This window comes from Lissotriton vulgaris, chromosome 7 (assembly GCF_964263255.1).
Source record: "Lissotriton vulgaris chromosome 7, aLisVul1.2, whole genome shotgun sequence".
Classification (NCBI taxonomy): domain Eukaryota; kingdom Metazoa; phylum Chordata; class Amphibia; order Caudata; family Salamandridae; genus Lissotriton; species Lissotriton vulgaris.
Window position 1 is genome coordinate 1,615,489,737 of NC_141695.1, and position 16,614 is coordinate 1,615,506,350.

General features: G+C 43.7%; 1 protein-coding gene across 1 annotated transcript in view; it reads right to left on the minus strand.

Annotated features, from left to right (window-relative positions):
- The window catches only part of CDH22 (cadherin 22), a 1,063,019-nt gene that overhangs the window by 956,232 nt on the left and 90,173 nt on the right, over positions 1 to 16,614 (minus strand). The window lies entirely within an intron of this gene.

Genomic DNA, 16,614 nt, shown 5'->3' on the forward strand with positions numbered 1-16,614 from the left:
AATGTAGACCAACATACAAAAAATGCTACAACACTGTTAAATACATTTTTAAATTAAATTTGCAATTAATTTAAATTGATTACATTATACAAATATTTTTAAAATATTAACTTACAAAAACCTACAGTACAATGTTTTTATATATTTATTATATATTAACAGTTACCATAAGTTATAGATAGAATCTATTTAAATTAATGTATTTAAAACAATTATATTTATTTTGAAATGTAAATAGGTTATGAAATATTGTAAAATGAAATAATATTTACGTACTAGTTATATATCATTTTTAACATTAAATTAATTTCTTATATATTCTTAAAAGCCGAAATACATTGATTTGTTCTTACAGTATTTCCTGTGGGGTTCTATTGTATGTCCCTGCCTCCATTTTCAATGGGTGAGCGTTGCAGTACCAGAGGTTGGCCACGTGTGGTACTGGACTTACTCCAGGTCTGACTTGGATTCATCTTAGGGCAGTTTTGGGACCTTTTTGCTCATAGTAACTATTGAAGTGCAGTTTGTGAATAATAATGGGCATAAACTTTTGTGGGTGGGGGGGTGCATGTTCCTCACTAAAGACTTCCTTAACCTTCCCTAATCCTCACCTTATTCCTTGCTTAAAACCTCCCTTTTGTATTCTCCATTTTCCAGCCAATCTTCCTTTTCCCACTCACATTTACTACTAAAACACAGACATACATTTTTGGAGATCTCTGCTGTTGATATGGTTAACAAAGCGATACAAAAGGGGATGATGGAGGAGCGTTTGAGCAAATCAAACACTCACCCTTAGTCAACTGATCTGGATTTAATCCATCACCTCTCTTTTCGTTGATATGGTGATCTCATTCAGAAAAGGTAGGAGGGGAGGAGATGGACACTTCCAGAATAAGGCGAGTGCAAACATTCTGTAGTAGATGAACAGTATTCTTGTAGTACTAGTAAACATTCTAACAACTGACGCTTTTGACTAGTCCCCACTGGGTTTTATTTGTGCTGGAGTCGCATGGTGGTGTGGCACTCCTTTATCGGGATCTGGACATATTGTTCATCATTAGACTTTTACCCAGAGCAAGAGAGATAGGCAAAAAAAAGGGAAACAAAGGAGGAGCAGGAGGATAGCAAAACAGTGCCAAAGGAAACAAGATGAAAAAGAAGCTGCATACGTAATATGAAGAAACAGGACATGTAGGATGGTTGAAAAAAGAGTCTTGAGGTGGAATCAAGGCTTGGCAGTTTCCTTATTCAACAACTCCATCATTCAGCAGCTCTGGCACTGGGCTTCCCAGAAAACCTCTGGTCCCAGCACTTATATTTTTAGTTATTAAACATTAGTTGAGACCTCAGTTGGAACCTCCGACCACTGTGAAAGGCAAGCATACCAGGGGCTGTTCAAACCTATTATGTTACCTTCATAGGGATTTGTATAGCTCCATCTCGCCATTAGTATGGCTTCTCAGCACCTCCTGGTTCTGGTACCTTCACACCTTAGACTTGAGATTTCTGCTGTAAACCAGAATGTGTTTTATGGTCGACTGGGATCATCATCAGTGCCTGTGTGATTAGTCTTGCCTGTATCCAATTGCCTGTAAGTGTGTTGCAATGATTATTCATAATCAATGATCAATCAAGATCAATGATCAATTTTGCAATTTTTAAAATCTATGTAGCTGGTGGTATCTCACTAATATTGAACTGCATTATCAAAAGAAATAGGATTATGCAAACATTCACTTTAAAAGGAAGTGTTTTAAATCCATAAATGCTGTACTGGTGACACGTTGTCTTCCATAAAATTAAGAGTTTTGGTTCCATTTGTAATTAATATTTCCTGTGACATGCTGTGCTAGTGTAGCTGCACATATGTGCACAGCGCCAGCCACAGGATTTGCCCAGTTGTTCATTATTCACGAGCGGCTGAGCTCAGCTGGCACGCACTGTGGTGGCGGTCTGTCGCTGCTGGCACTAATTCACGTATAGTCAACAGCATAAGTCTGACCCCAGTAGGTGACATAATGTAATTCTTATGCTGTGTATACTATGCTGAGAGCAGTGTAAATGACAACACAAATGTACTGTTTTTTATAGCAACACATTTTGTGAATCAACCTCAATTTAACAAGAACACACAAGTAAGGTCCAGTTATGCACAGGACACAATCTCCCTGTTTGCACCTAGGTGCACATTTAAATGGGTGAGCCAGGTGCAGGCTGGGGCAGTGCATCTTATTACAGCAAGCACACTCCCCGCAGTGCAGCCGCAAACTCTGGTTGCCTTGGTACAAGCAGACTAGTGAAAGATGGATCAACAGGTTGAAGTAGCCGGTCCAACTTTCACCATGCTGGTGAAACTTGCCCGCATTTGGGGCAACACGAGCGCTAGAATAGCGCGCGCTGCCATTTTGCGGTCTTGCCGATCCCCGGAACAAGGTGGTGGGGGTGGGAGCACTCCCACCTCTCGTGAGGGGCGCATAGGCGGGGTACAGGGGGAGGTGAACCGGAAGCACTTTAGTGTTTCCGGTTCACAATGGCGCCTAATGTTTGGGCTAGGACTGGTTTTGACCGGCCTGGCCCGTGCCTGCCCTTAAAAGAGGGTGCGGGGAGCAGAACAATATCTTGTTCTTTTGCTCCCCGCAGGCATAGCACCCGGGCCACCAGCGGCCCGTAATTTGTTTTCCCCACCCACCATTCCCTAAGGCAGGCATTTTAAATGTGTTATCAGTAATGTTTTGCTTTGTTCTCTTAAACTTGCGTTTTAAATGTGTTCTCAGGAATGTTTTGCTTTGTTCTCTTAACTTGCGTTTCAAATGTGTTCTCAGTAATTTTTTGCTTTGTTCTCTTAACTTGCGTTTCAAATGTGTTCTCAGTAATTTTTTGCTTTGTTCTCTTAACTTGCGTTTTAAATGTGTTCTCAGGAATGTTTTGCTTTGTTCTCTTAACTTGCGTTTCAAATGTGTTCTCAGGAATGTTTTGCTTTGTTCTCTTAACTTGCGTTTTAAATGTGTTCTCAGGAATGGTTTGCTTTGTTCTCTTAACTTGCATTTCAAATGTGTCCTCATTAATGTTTTGCTTTGTTCCCTTAAACTTGCGTTTTAAATGTGTTCTCAGTAATTTTTTGCTTTGTTCTCTTAACTTGCGTTTTAAATGTGTTCTCAGTAATTTTTTGCTTTGTTCCCTTAAACTTGCGTTTTAAATGCGCCATGCTGGTGAAACTTGACCGCATTTTTAAGGGGAACAGAGTTCCGCTTTCAGACGGGTGCACTGAATGACTGTACATGCCTGCTAAGGGATTTTGAGGGGCTCGATAGGACCTCTTCCGGGAGGAGCCATTAGAGAGCTGTACAGATTCTGTGCCCTCTCAATGTATGCACTATCAGTGTATCTACTGATAGATCCTTTGCCTCTGCAGCTTCATATGTGGTATAATGTGGGTGCAGAGGCAAAGTGTGCCTCATTTGCATTCGGCCATGCCCCCATGGAAATGAGAGAAGACTCCCCTGCAATTGCTTTGGTGCATATTTAGTACTATTGCATTCTGTGTTACAGGAGGGGCTGCTTGAGAGTCTTTTACCCCCTTCTGTAATACCTAAGGGTCCTTTTTACGCCTCTGGAGCACTTTTCGTTATATGGCCACGGGGCATGTGGCATATAGAGGGCACACAGTACCTGTCTGACCTGCACCCACTTTAAATCAGTGTACTGAGTGCAACCTGGGACCATGCAACTTTTTACTGTTGAGGCACTGCCCTCAGTGAGACTGCAGACTTGCGACACTTTAGTGAAAGGCGGAACAGCTTTTTGATGCAACTAGTATACCCTTTACTGTGCAGGGAGCACAGGGAGTAACCCAGAAATGCTACTAAAAAGGGAGCAATGATCACCCTGCAGGTGGGTGCACTCAGGGCTGGACTGGCCGTTGCGGGCACTGGGCAATACCCCGGTGTGACGCAAAGGTGGGGCCTGTTTTGGGCTCCTGGGGGCTGTTTTTGTTACAGGACCGTTTTGCAGCATAGCTGCAAAACGGCCCTGTAACAGAATCGGCCGAAAACCGGCCCCGACAAAGAGCTCGGTCGCACCCCAATGGCCCCTCCCCCGGGGGGGGGGAGTGGAGGCAGGGAGCCGGCCGAGCACTTTGCCACAGCCGGTTTTCGGTCCCAGTCCAGCCCTGGGTGCAGTGAATGGCTGCATCTGCCTACAGGGTGAATTCTGGAGGGTGGAGTTCATGGGACTCCATAAAACTCCTTGAAGAGTCTCCCTCAGCCTTATTGCATCACACAGTCAGAGCTCCTCTTGCCAGCTCCTTTGCCTCTACAGTTGCTTCTGTAATACGGCGCCGGCACGGAGGGAAATGATTTCCTCATTTGTAAGCGGCCATGCTCCAATTCAATGAGGGACTCTCCCTTTGGGATTTCACTGGTGCACAGGTAGTTCTAGGAGAGGTTGTGGCCTAACGGCCAGAACTGCCAACTTTGGAGCTGGAGAACCAGGTTTCAGTCTTGGCGTCAACTCAACATCCTGTGATTCTGGGCAAATTTCTTTAAATCCTCATGCCTACCAAAAAATGAATGTTTCCTTGTGTAATGTGGCTCGTGCTCATGTAACGTGTTTCAATACCTTCGGGTTGAGTTTGCGCTTTATAAAACTGCAAAAATCAGATGTGTAGAAGAGAAGGTTTGCAATAACATCTGCAGCCACTTCTGTAATGCCAAAGTGCCCCAGATGCAGAAAGGGGGTGCACACTATTTTACGTCTCCAGGCCACTTTGTGTAATACGGCCCCTTTTGTATTGGAGATTAATTAGTTTATCCAGGCTCATTTAGGCTGTCCAAGTGATGAGTCTGGGATTAGCAGAAAGAACTCCATTTTCCACTGCCAGAAACCTCACCACCAGATCACATTTTCTCTTTAGTTTAACAGGATTAGGCAGTTAGTGACGGCATGCTCATTCACAACGAGGGATTGCAGAACTTCATTACAGGCTGGAAATGCTTTTTAAGGATGTAGAAGCAGTAAACCGATTCCTTCAAGTAAGTCCTCCTCAAAACGTAACTGACTGCATCACAATTCAGGTCAAGAATCTCCTCTCCGACCCTACCCAATTTTTATCCCACCTGTCCGTCACCACCTGACTGCCCTGACTTTTCCTGTAAGTCTCATCGCCCTTACCCTCTCCACTGTACACTCCTGTCCTTCACCCACGCCCTACTTTCATACATTTTCCTTATTGCCCAATTATAATCTCATAGGGCCCGATTCACAGAACTAACTTAAGACAAAATCCTAAACTTACTACTTTTGGTATTCACAGAAGTTAGGATTTTGTCTTAAATTTGTCTTAAGACAGACTTAAGTTAGGATTTTGTCTTAAATCTGTCTTAAGACAAACTTAAGACAAAATCCTAACTTCTGTGAATAGCAAAAGTAGTAAGTTTAGGATTTTGTCCTAGGTTAGTTCTGTGAATCGGGCCCGAAGATTTCCATGTGTTTTATTTATTTATTTATTTATTTATTTATTTATTTATTTATTTATTTATTTATTAATGTATTCATTTATTTATTTATTTATATGTTTGTTTGTTTTATTTATGCTGCTGATGTAACAAATTGAATTGTACCAAATTGCCAAAAGGGCAACGAAGTGGGCCCAAAAGGAAAGTAAATTTATAAGAGGAAGTGCATTCTAAGACACAGCACAGGTAATCACCAGTCAATCATTCCTTTGCATTTTGGTTGAAGGCAGTGTACGAATAAGAGCTCAGCACAAAGATTTGTCACAAGAAGAAGACTAGGGGTGTGAAAAATTCAAGTAAATAGCTTTTGCATGAATATGTATCATCTTGGCAAAATTGTGCATAATTATGGAAAATTGTGCTATGTTTTAGCACAAAGTGTATCCTTGCATCAATTTTTGACAAGAGGATGCATTTTGCACTAAATAAAGGCAAAGAAAACTGAAAGCACAGCGAATATCAGTGGCTTGTGTTCTGGTGGTCTTATGCGGTTGCCGTAGATTTGTACAGTGATTAGTGTGTTTTCAATAAATGTTTACTGGGAATAGCGCATAATTATGCAAACGTGCAATGGCGCGATTATGGGAATTTCATCTAACAAGCTTAACACAGGAATAATTTAAATTTCGCCAAGGTCTAGGAAAGACATGTATAGATCACTGTCAAAATCTTGAGATCAATCCTTTCTTTCACAGATAGCCAATGTAATGATTTCTGAACATGAACGACAGGGTCATTTGTAAGAAGGCAAAAGATAAAACTTCCTACCGCATTTTGTAAAGGCTGTACATGTTTCACCTGTACATCCGATAATCCACCATGCAAGGCATTACTGTAATCAGCTTTAGAATTAAGGCTCCCACAACTACATAACTATCTTATAAGAGTACTCTAGCAAAAACAGACTATTTTGCAGTTTTCCGGGTCCATTCTAATCATCATTGATGAAGTTCTTGATGTGGAAAGTAATACACATTGCAGAATCCCAAATAATTTCCCAATTTTTTAGCAGTTTTTACATTTTTAATGAGGATATCAAGCAAAGAGTGGGGAAGAGGTTAACCCCTTCGATGCTGATGACGAGCTCAGCTCGTCATCAGCTACGACGCTCGTATGCTGATGACGAGCTGAGCTCGTCTTGTAACGCAGTATTTTAAAAAACGCCGCACACAGCAGCGGTGTGGTTAAAGAAACATATTTGCTAATGCCCTGTTCACGAGTCTGGTGGTCCACCGACCGCCAGACTTGCGGGGCAATGGCAGTGGCGGTCTCCCGACCGCTCTATTAGGAGTCAGGTGGTCGGAATGCCACAGCTCCACCACAGCCACCAGGAAACTGCCTGTCCCTGGTGGTGTTGCTCCAGTGTAGAGGCATCTATATGCTTGACGGGACCACCACAGTCCTGCCAAGCATATTAGGAGTTTCCTATCGGCCAGGGTTTTCATGGTGGTTCCTCTTCCATTAAAAAAACCCTGGCAGAGAGAAAACAAAGGTGGCCTTACAGGGCCCTCTCTCTGCAGCCTCTGCGCCCTGTGGATGCACTCTGGGGGACACAGCATGTATCCCCTGTGTGCATGCACACCAGTTCCTGCACAGCATGGACTTTTCAGACCCTCTCGTGCTGGAACTGTTTGGGCATTCTTATTGTAGGACCGTTTTTAGAGGCACCTCCGTGGGAACGCCAAAAAACAGCCTGACAGACAGGAGGAAACCATAATCTAGCAGGCGACCCGACAACGGCTTTTGCAGTGCAGCGGCGGGGCGAACCCTACGCTGCACCTCTAAATTCGTAATCGGGCCAAGTGTCTGCAATATAGGTCAGATGCACATACAGGCCCGGACTGGTCGTTTTGGGCACCGGACAATCCCCCAGTGCGCCGCAAGGGTGGGGGCCGGTTTTGGGCCCCTGGGGGCCGTTTTTGTTACAAGGCCGTTCATGCAGCATATCTGCAAAATCGGCCCTGCAACAATATCGGCCGAAAATCGGCCCCGGCAAAGAGCTCTGACCTCCCCCGGGGGGCGGCCGAGCACTTTGCCGGGGCCGGTTTTGGTTCCCAGTCCGGCCCTGTGCACATATTTGCAAGGAAGAGTGTGTACCTTGGTTTGCGCAATACATGTCACATGCATAAATATAATGAAGTAAACAAGAAAGTGATTGGTGGAATGCTTGATATATACATACCAGGCCTGGCTGAATACTTTGTATGAACATATGATAAAGTTACAGGGCACAAGATTACTTTCAGAATGCCCTGGTTCCCTCTCCATTTTTCCATACTACTATAGTATTGGAGGTGTGAAATACAGCATGGTGGGTTCACACTTATATGCGATAGTTTTTGATGGAACTGTTATTCTCATTGCAGATGCCACATGTGATGTTCCAATTAGGGCCAGAAATACATGGTGCAAACAAATAGGATTATTTTTTTTTGCACAATGTTTCTGTTGCTTGCATAATGGAGCAAAATATTTTTATCCCAGTCCATATTAAGTGAGGATTTTTTTTAGATCGGTGCAGATTAATTTGAAACCATTAAAAAACATTTAAAAAACTGTATGTCAGATAACATTAACGTCCTAGATAGTGCTAATGTTCCTTGTGTATGGATGTACTATGCCGATCTATTCATTTTTGAAGCCTTTAGTGGTGTTTCATGGAAGTAAAACTAATTTTGTAGTAAGTCTATTGAAACTAAATTTGAGCAATTATTTTTGCAGAACCGCATCCCCAACTAACTGCGTAAAGAACCGGGTAAAATAGCCCCGCATTTCATCCTTGAACAAACACAACACGTTGCCAGCAAGCACAAACCAAATATGTTTTATAACGTAACTCATATTGTTTTGATTTTTTTTTCTAGGACCACACAGTCGTTTTTTAACACAAAATTAAGGCACTTAATTTAAAAAGTTGAGCAAACTAATTTGCGCTGCTTTTCCAAATGGAAATAGAGAAAAAGGATTTTGACACAAAGTACATTTTTTAAATGGAAATAAATTAAATTTGTTCCAACATGTTTTGCTGAATAAGCTGACTTAGCAAAACATAATGAATGTGTCATCCTCTACAAAGTAGTGGTCATCAGCCATTAAAGATACCATGTTTATCTCAGTCAAAAACCTCTACTCAGCAGCATATTTACTCAAATGATATGGGCACAAACACGTTGCTTCCCCTCACAAAGGCTGTGCCAAGGATCACACACTGAAACAGCTAATGTAATGCTTACACTTACAAAATGGATGTCGTGGGAATGGCGGAAATGATGAATTGCTATTGGTGAAAATGGCAGTCTCTATTTTAAAAAGTGCAAAACTAGCACATTGGCATGTTGAATAATCGTAATACTTATTTAATAACATTTTTCACATATTATTGTCACATACCAGCTGACATTCAGCACTTTCGCCGGCGGCCCGGAGGATGCGGATTCACCGCTGCGGACCTCCAAAACACCACCAGCCACATTAGGATGGCGGCGGGATCAGCAGCGGATGGCAAGTCTGTCCGCCACTGATCCGCGGGATGTTGTCCGCAATTTGGTGGCGGTGTCTGCAAGACACAGCCAGCCAAATTACGAAGGGTGAGGAAACATGCTTTTCTGCGGCTGATTTTCCGCCGTGGAAAAGCATGTGGACCAATGCTTCTGGGGGACATTTGCGGGCCCCCAGGGTATTGTGGGGTGGGGGTGCACATGGGGGGTACCTATGGTACACCCCTACATATGCATGCGCATATACACCGCGCGGTGCTTGCCGCTTTGTGCATGCATATGCAAAGCATGCAATTTTAACCTTGCGGCGGGCGCTGCTTCAAGCAGCACCCGCCGCAAGGTTACAGATACGGGATGTGACTGCCAGGGTGGCTGTCACATCCTAATTTGCACGGAGGGACCGCTGCTGCCCCTGGGGATGGTCCCTCCACCTCGGGGGTGGCGGACGGACGCAGGTCCATCCGCCATCCTAATGAGGCCCTTAGTATGTAGTTCCCGTGTGCCTGCATTTGACTTCAAATGTACAGTTCTGAAAACGACCGCCAAAAACCCAGTTATGTGGATTTTCCTGTAGCACCTAATAAAAATGCCCGTTTTTACTGATAATCGCAGGGAAACTCATAATTGGCACTATTTAGTGCACTCAGAAAATAGCTGAACCTATCCCCAGGGTACCATTAGTAATAGGGGCATATGTAATCGGGTTTATGTAGCTTGTCCGAATGAAGGATGTTTCATCTACCTGACAGGGTCAAAAACTGAAGTTTTAATTGTAGGAAGGGTTGGTCCAGAGTCACTCACATTGGACTGGCCTACTTTCCCAGGGCCTGACAACAAATACAAAATCATTTGGAGTCACATCTCAAGTTTGTCCCGTAAATCAACACAATTGTCAAGGGAACTACATTCCAGCTTTCTATCCCATTAAAAGTATTTTCATGTCTCCAAACCAATATAATTATTATATGCTCTGATTGTGCCACATCTGGATTAAAGCAACTTTATATATACAGGCATTCCTAAAAATATCGCCAGGTTGCAAAGAGGTTAACATCAGCTAGTAAATTGAGCTTGTTCATAGACGGATTTGACCACACCAAGCCACCTCTGGAGGCTCTCTATTGGTATTAAAGAGAATATGGGATCATTTTCCAAATATTTCCTTTAGAAACTAGGGGGCATATTAGCAAGAACCTCGTTAAAATTATCGCCATTTTAGCGGCAGGAAACTGCTGCGAAAACGGCGATAATGGACTTGCTAATATGCGTTGTAGAATTCCAATAGAAGGCCTGGTTAGATGTGCAGGACATCTAACCTGGGCTTCTATTGGAATTCTATACCGCTTGTTAGCAAGCCCATTATCGCCCTTTTTAGTGGCAGCTTCCTTCCTCTAAAACGGCGATAATTTTAACTAGGTTCTTGATAATATGCCCCCTAGCTCCCTCGTAGGCACCATCCAGCAACTTTTGCACAGCTTGGGCTTATATGTCCATACAGGAGACTACATCAGGATGAAAGGTCAGTCAGAATATGGCCCAAAAAATGCAATGCCCTAGTCTTCAGCATAGATGATCAAAATCCAGCTTCTGCTCTACACTCAGGGCAGGGGCATTCCATAGTTACTCCCTTCCATCTAGGATAAGATCAAAAATCAAACGTATTAGGGTGGTCTGTAACTCAATGCCAGGTGTAAGCTTGGAAACAATTGAATGACTCCAGGCACAGGTTAACCACTTCCATTCAGCTAGTCTTTAAGTCCCATTTTGCACTTTTAAATGTCCTGGGTGAGTAACTGAGCATCCGCCCTACCCTTCCTTCAGGGGACTTAGATTTCATACTGCACACAGATGTTCTTGGTGTAGGGCATGCGGTACAGACTCTTTCAGAAGAACTGGTTTGAAGTGCCTGATTCTGGTCAAATTCTTAACAGGGCCTTAGCGTGTGACGCCCCACCCTACCAATGCATGCCGTAAGGCAGCCTTGCATAGATGTTCAGTAAAAGGCCTCAAAGTTCAAAAGAGTTGCTGCCTGTTCTGCAAGGGGATGGAATGGTTGAGACAAGTGCATTTTAACGTCCAACCAACAATAATTGGTGTGCATATTACTTAACTCTGATCCAATGAGACTCATGGATGTTAACATTTAACATTTCTCAGCAGAGACAATGCGAACCAAAGCCAATCAATGCAATAGACCGTTTTCAGAGTTGGAACATGCCGAGTGGTTTGCTGTGCTAGGAGTTGAGAAATGTTTCATTATGTTGATGGGTGCTGCATTGGTGGTTCTTTCAAAACCCCCCGATTAAATACATTTTTGCTAATTAAAGTATCATTTGTTGGTTTCTTTGGATGAATAATCCACAAACGTGCAAAAAACACACACAACCCTGACGTAAAAAAAACCTCAGTTAAAGGTAAGTTATGGTTCTGTGCTAATGAAAACTTTACTTTTTTAAAGGGGCCAGTGGAAATCAGCTTTACCTCCATGTCCCATGGCCTTCCCAGGTTAAATGTGTTTAGGGAGATAAAAGCTGTATCTTGAAACGACCTTATCGGGGGCGTCACCTCCACTCAGTTATTTAGGATGATTGGCCTGTGAGTCTGTCAATCTGAAAGTGATCTGATTCTTGGGTAAGGTGCACTTTCTGCCTTTGCTTTACATAAATCTTGACAAATCAGAGGTGCTCATTAACAGCCAGGTACATGTCTTCAGAGCTGATCATCTCCTTGTATGCACAATTTGAAGAAAGGGTGACCAGATGGGGTAATTAAGGGAAAAGACTTCCTGCCCTGGACCTTTGTGTAATATCCTAATGCATTATGGGCGTTGTAGTCTTGGTTCGCCTCCAATGAACTAATTAGACTACTACACCATAAATCAATGATTTGAGATGAACAGTTCAGAACTGGAAACAGTGTCCATATATATATATATTTTTTTTATAAACTTTATTTTTGCAGTTTCAATTACATTCACAACAATAAAGAAGTGGACAGTAAGACGCAAGGTAAGAAGGCGTATAGACTGAATGCACATCATTATCATGACCTGGTAAAAATCAGAGGACCACAAGTCACTCCCCGCCAGTCGTATCAGCACTATCTTCAGACACCATTTCAGAATTAGGATCCAGCAATGTGGCTTGACTACTAGCCAACAGTTTCCAGCAACTTTTCCAACAGTGCAGTGGCGTAGCAAAGGGCGGTGGGTGTCACAAGTTTTGGGGGCGGCGGCCTTGCCAACCCCGCTCTTACATGAGTTTGCTGAGGGGGCGGAAAACGCAGGAATCATCCCCAGCACCCCACACCTCTCCCCATCCCATGGCGGCCCACGAGCAGCACCAAAGGCATAGACCACCACGGGCAGCAAAGTGCCTAGCTACGCCACTGCAACAGTGACAGTGTCCATAGTTACCTGGAGTATGGTGGTCACCTTAATTGATGTATATTTTTAATCTGTTTTCTAAAGTATTGTTTTTTTTACTTTTCAAGAGAATTTTTTTTTTATATCTCTAAATCTCTACAAATGTTCCAATCTCTCTAGCAGGCCATAAACCCTAAAAACAAAAGAAATCCCTTGGGTTTACAGAAATAACATTTTACAAAATAGTAGACCGTCTCACCTCGAACAAGAAAATCAGTAAACACTGCATGCAAGACTTGGGCACCAGCCAGGGAGGCTCTACGTGCACATAAAGCTATATGAAAAGGCCCATTCAAATGCAAATACCAGGAAATGTATTCTATGCAAATCTATGAAGCAACTTGTAATGAAGTCATGCAAATTTGGTGACAATTTCAGTTACCTTGAAGTAAATCATTCTGGAGAATCAAATGAGAAGTAGTAGAGAAAGGGCATCAGCACTTTCAGGAACTGGAGTTCACAGGGGTGAGTGGCAAATCCACAAAAAAAGGATGCAGAGCAGGTTCAGCTGCAGTGCACACGGATCTGGGCTTTTCTCTGTGCACCCACAGCAGTTTCCCAGTGATGCACACTTGTGCCCTTGTTACCAGCCTATGCACTATACACAAGGTATTCAAGCAGCTCCAGGTCTTTGGTACCCTCCTGTGCCCCTGTTATCAGCCTGTGCAGGATACACAAACATGCATACAGCCTGAGTGATGGGGTACCTGTCTATGACCCTGCTACTAGCCTGTGCAGGTTACACAGCCCCAGTGACGTGGTACCTGCCTGTGCATTAGTACCACTGTGTGCAAGACCCGCAAGGCATGTATGTCACTCACCCGTCCAGCAGTCTGCTGTCTTTTGGCCATGTTTGTGCAATAGAATCACCACTTTCATACAAAATACATATAGCCCAAACAACGCAGTACCTATCGGTGCCTCTAAAATCTCCAAGTGCAGTATACAAAAGGCAGGCGCACATCCCCAGTGATGCAGTATTCGCTTGTGCCCCTGGTACCACCATGTACAGGATACTCATGCCATCATTCCACCCTTGTTCATTGGCACCCAACTCTGTCCTTTAATACCAGCCTGTACACTTTATATTATATAAGCATACAACTCCAGCCCTAGAGCCACCCTTGTGCCAGCATCTGTGTGGGTATGCTATTCATACCTACAGGTCCTGTCCTCTGAAATTCACTGATGCTGTGGATACTGCCTTTTCAGGTAACATTAACTGCATGATACAAGGATCCCACATCCAACAACTGTACTTACAGTGGCCACTAATGTCCCGGATACCTGCCCCGCAGACGCATGAGTTCCTCATACAACCAATGTGTTGCATGACCTGCCAGTATGCAATACCAAACCATGCATTAACCTGGTTTTATACAGAGCACATCTAGCTTCAAAGCCATGTAGCACTCCACAGTTGAGAGGATACAGATCCGAGGAGTTTAGGGAGTCAAATGGTGGGGTCCAGCGGTATGTCCATGGTAAGTATTAGAGGGTAGCCCCGGAGAACCGTAGTCTTAAGGCTCGGCGGCGCAGGGTACGCCTGAAATCCCCGGGATTCACCTGCCTTGTCAAATACAGAGACACGGACTCTTTGTCTGGCGTAGAAGATTGTATTTATTAGCTGCAGCTAGTACAGTGGTCTTAGAAGTCGTTGATATAACGAGGTTCAAAAGAGACTGCCACTTAACTCTGTGGCGCACAGGTTTATATACGATATAATACAATGTAAAATGCAATTACACAAGAACATGAGACATAGGCAAACGTTACAAACAATGCTTTAAGTCCCAAGCAACTCAAGTTCCCAGTTCATGTTTATCATTAGACCCCTTAAGCAAATTACAAACGAATCCACACAATTCAGTTTACGAGTAGAGAAAACACAGCTGTAGGTTTTAGAAGGACAGTCGTGAAACAGGAGAATGCACAAGACGTGTATCGAAGGACAACAGATAAGATAACTTAAAGGAAAGAATGGTGTGAACCAACAAATAGTCCAGACGGGAATTAATCAGCTCAGACAGGAATTAGTGTATTCGGCCAGACCCTGACACTTGTTAGTAAACATAGGCAAGGAAGTAACCTGACACGTAAATGCAGAAACGACAAAAACATCGCGCTCGCCGTGCTGCCTGAGTGAGGGCAACACAAAATGGCGGCATCTACAAAATGGAGGATGAGCACGAACGAATTCGTAATTTACAGAACCACAGCCCTAGGCAGCAGTTACAGTGCAGTTAGAGAATGCGTCAGTGCTATCCCATTGCAAGGGCATGAGAAGATAAGGGGATGTATACTGAGTTTAGTCTTGAGTTTCTTTCTAAACTGGAGGCGCGAAGCCGCTGCAACCCGTGCAGGTAAGAGCGGTGGGGCAGGTTGGGGGGATTTTGACAGATGATGACGAGGGAAAAATTATTATTTATTTAATTTTCCCTCGTGGTCGTCTGCCGAATCCCCCCATCCCGGACTCACCCGCCCCCACTCTTACTTGCATGGGCCGCGGCTGGTAGAAGGCACTTAGTGGATTTCAATGGGGCTAGATTACCATTCCCTTGTTACATAAAATGAGAAGGCCTGGTACTTGGTTCCTTATTTCATTATTTTCGGGATCTCAAATGCCATATAAAAAGAAGTGCCTCTCCTGACTTGAGTGATGCGGCTTGTTTTATGTAGTCCTCTGAAGATCTGGACAATGGACACCAGTTAAGATGCGGTTCCTCCCCTAGACTTGAGCAATGCTTGTGCTGCGTGGTTTGCATAATCCTCTGGAGGTCGGGATCTCGGGGGCCAGATAAGATGCGGTGCCTCACTGGGACTTCAGTGACGCGGATGCTGCGTGCTTGTGTAGGCCACTGGTGGTCGTAGAGTCCAAGGTGCCAGATATGATGAGGTGCCTCCACCATACTTGAATGATGCAGGTGAGACGTGTTTGTGTAGTCCTCTAGCAGTCTGGATCTTAGGGAATGGATAAGATGGTTGTCCGTGTTTACTGCTTTGGGAATAAAGTGCAGGTACTGAGGAGGAGAGAGGAGGAGGAGGGATGGTGCCAGTGTTGGTCTCTGAGTTTAGGAGTAATCCTATCAAATTTCCAAAGACCTTTGACGAGGTCCCCAGCTGCGTGAAGGAAGTTCATGATGGAAGTTCTTCTGAGTATTAGGTGTTTTTTTGTGTTGTGGTTTGCACAGAAACCACATTACACAATGCCCTCATACACTTTAGAAACTATGGACCATGTCTATGATCCGAGACAGATATGTATAAGATGAAAAGTGCACTCCGGCATCCTCTATGACGCATTATCCACCTACTCCAATTCAACCAGTACGTGTAGCATACACATTACCCGCATGTACAAATTGTACCTGCAGTGTGTGCTTCAACCAGCTATTCCATCCTGTGCAAGTGATACTGCCTTTATTGTTTTCCAGTGCCCCACCCCCATCGAAACTCGTAATACTAGCCTTGTTGAATCAACGCTTGGCTAGCACCTGTAATGTAGTATTCCTGTGTGCATCTTATACAAGTCAGTGCATGGGTGGTGAAGTGGTTGCCTGTGCTCATGATACCAGAACATACCATGATTGTCTAAAATTGCTAAGTTAAAATGTAATGCGGCCAAATATTGTGGTGAGAACATCTAGGATATGAGTATGGTGAAGGTGTGTTTGTATGAGTATGCAAAGTTGTACCACGCAGAACTCCAGATTCATGCTCCGTGCTAATATATACATCTTCAAGGTAAGTAGATGCAGAGCTAATAATAGTAAATCTATACTTATCTTCTCTACATTTTTGTTCTCAATATTTTTGCTTGATACTTTGGCCACACAATATTTTTGTCCTCAATATTCTGTCAGTCAACCAGACATGCAGAGCAGGGCTCTCATACGGACCCTTTGATGCAGTATTTGTTTGTGCCCCGCTTACCGGTATGTGAAGGGTACACAATGCCCTCACACCATGCCAAGGTTCTGTGCCTTCCTTTTCTGCTTACATCAGTTTTACAGGGGGCAGCGCTCTCCTGTGCTTCCCACAAACGTTTGAGGAGGATGTATTGCTGCCCTTTTACAGAAGATGTAAATCAATATCTGCCTTTTACTTTTCAACCAATGGTGCAGGATACATGGGGCGTCCAATGAGGCTCTCTGAGTAGCAGCACCCACGGATGTTC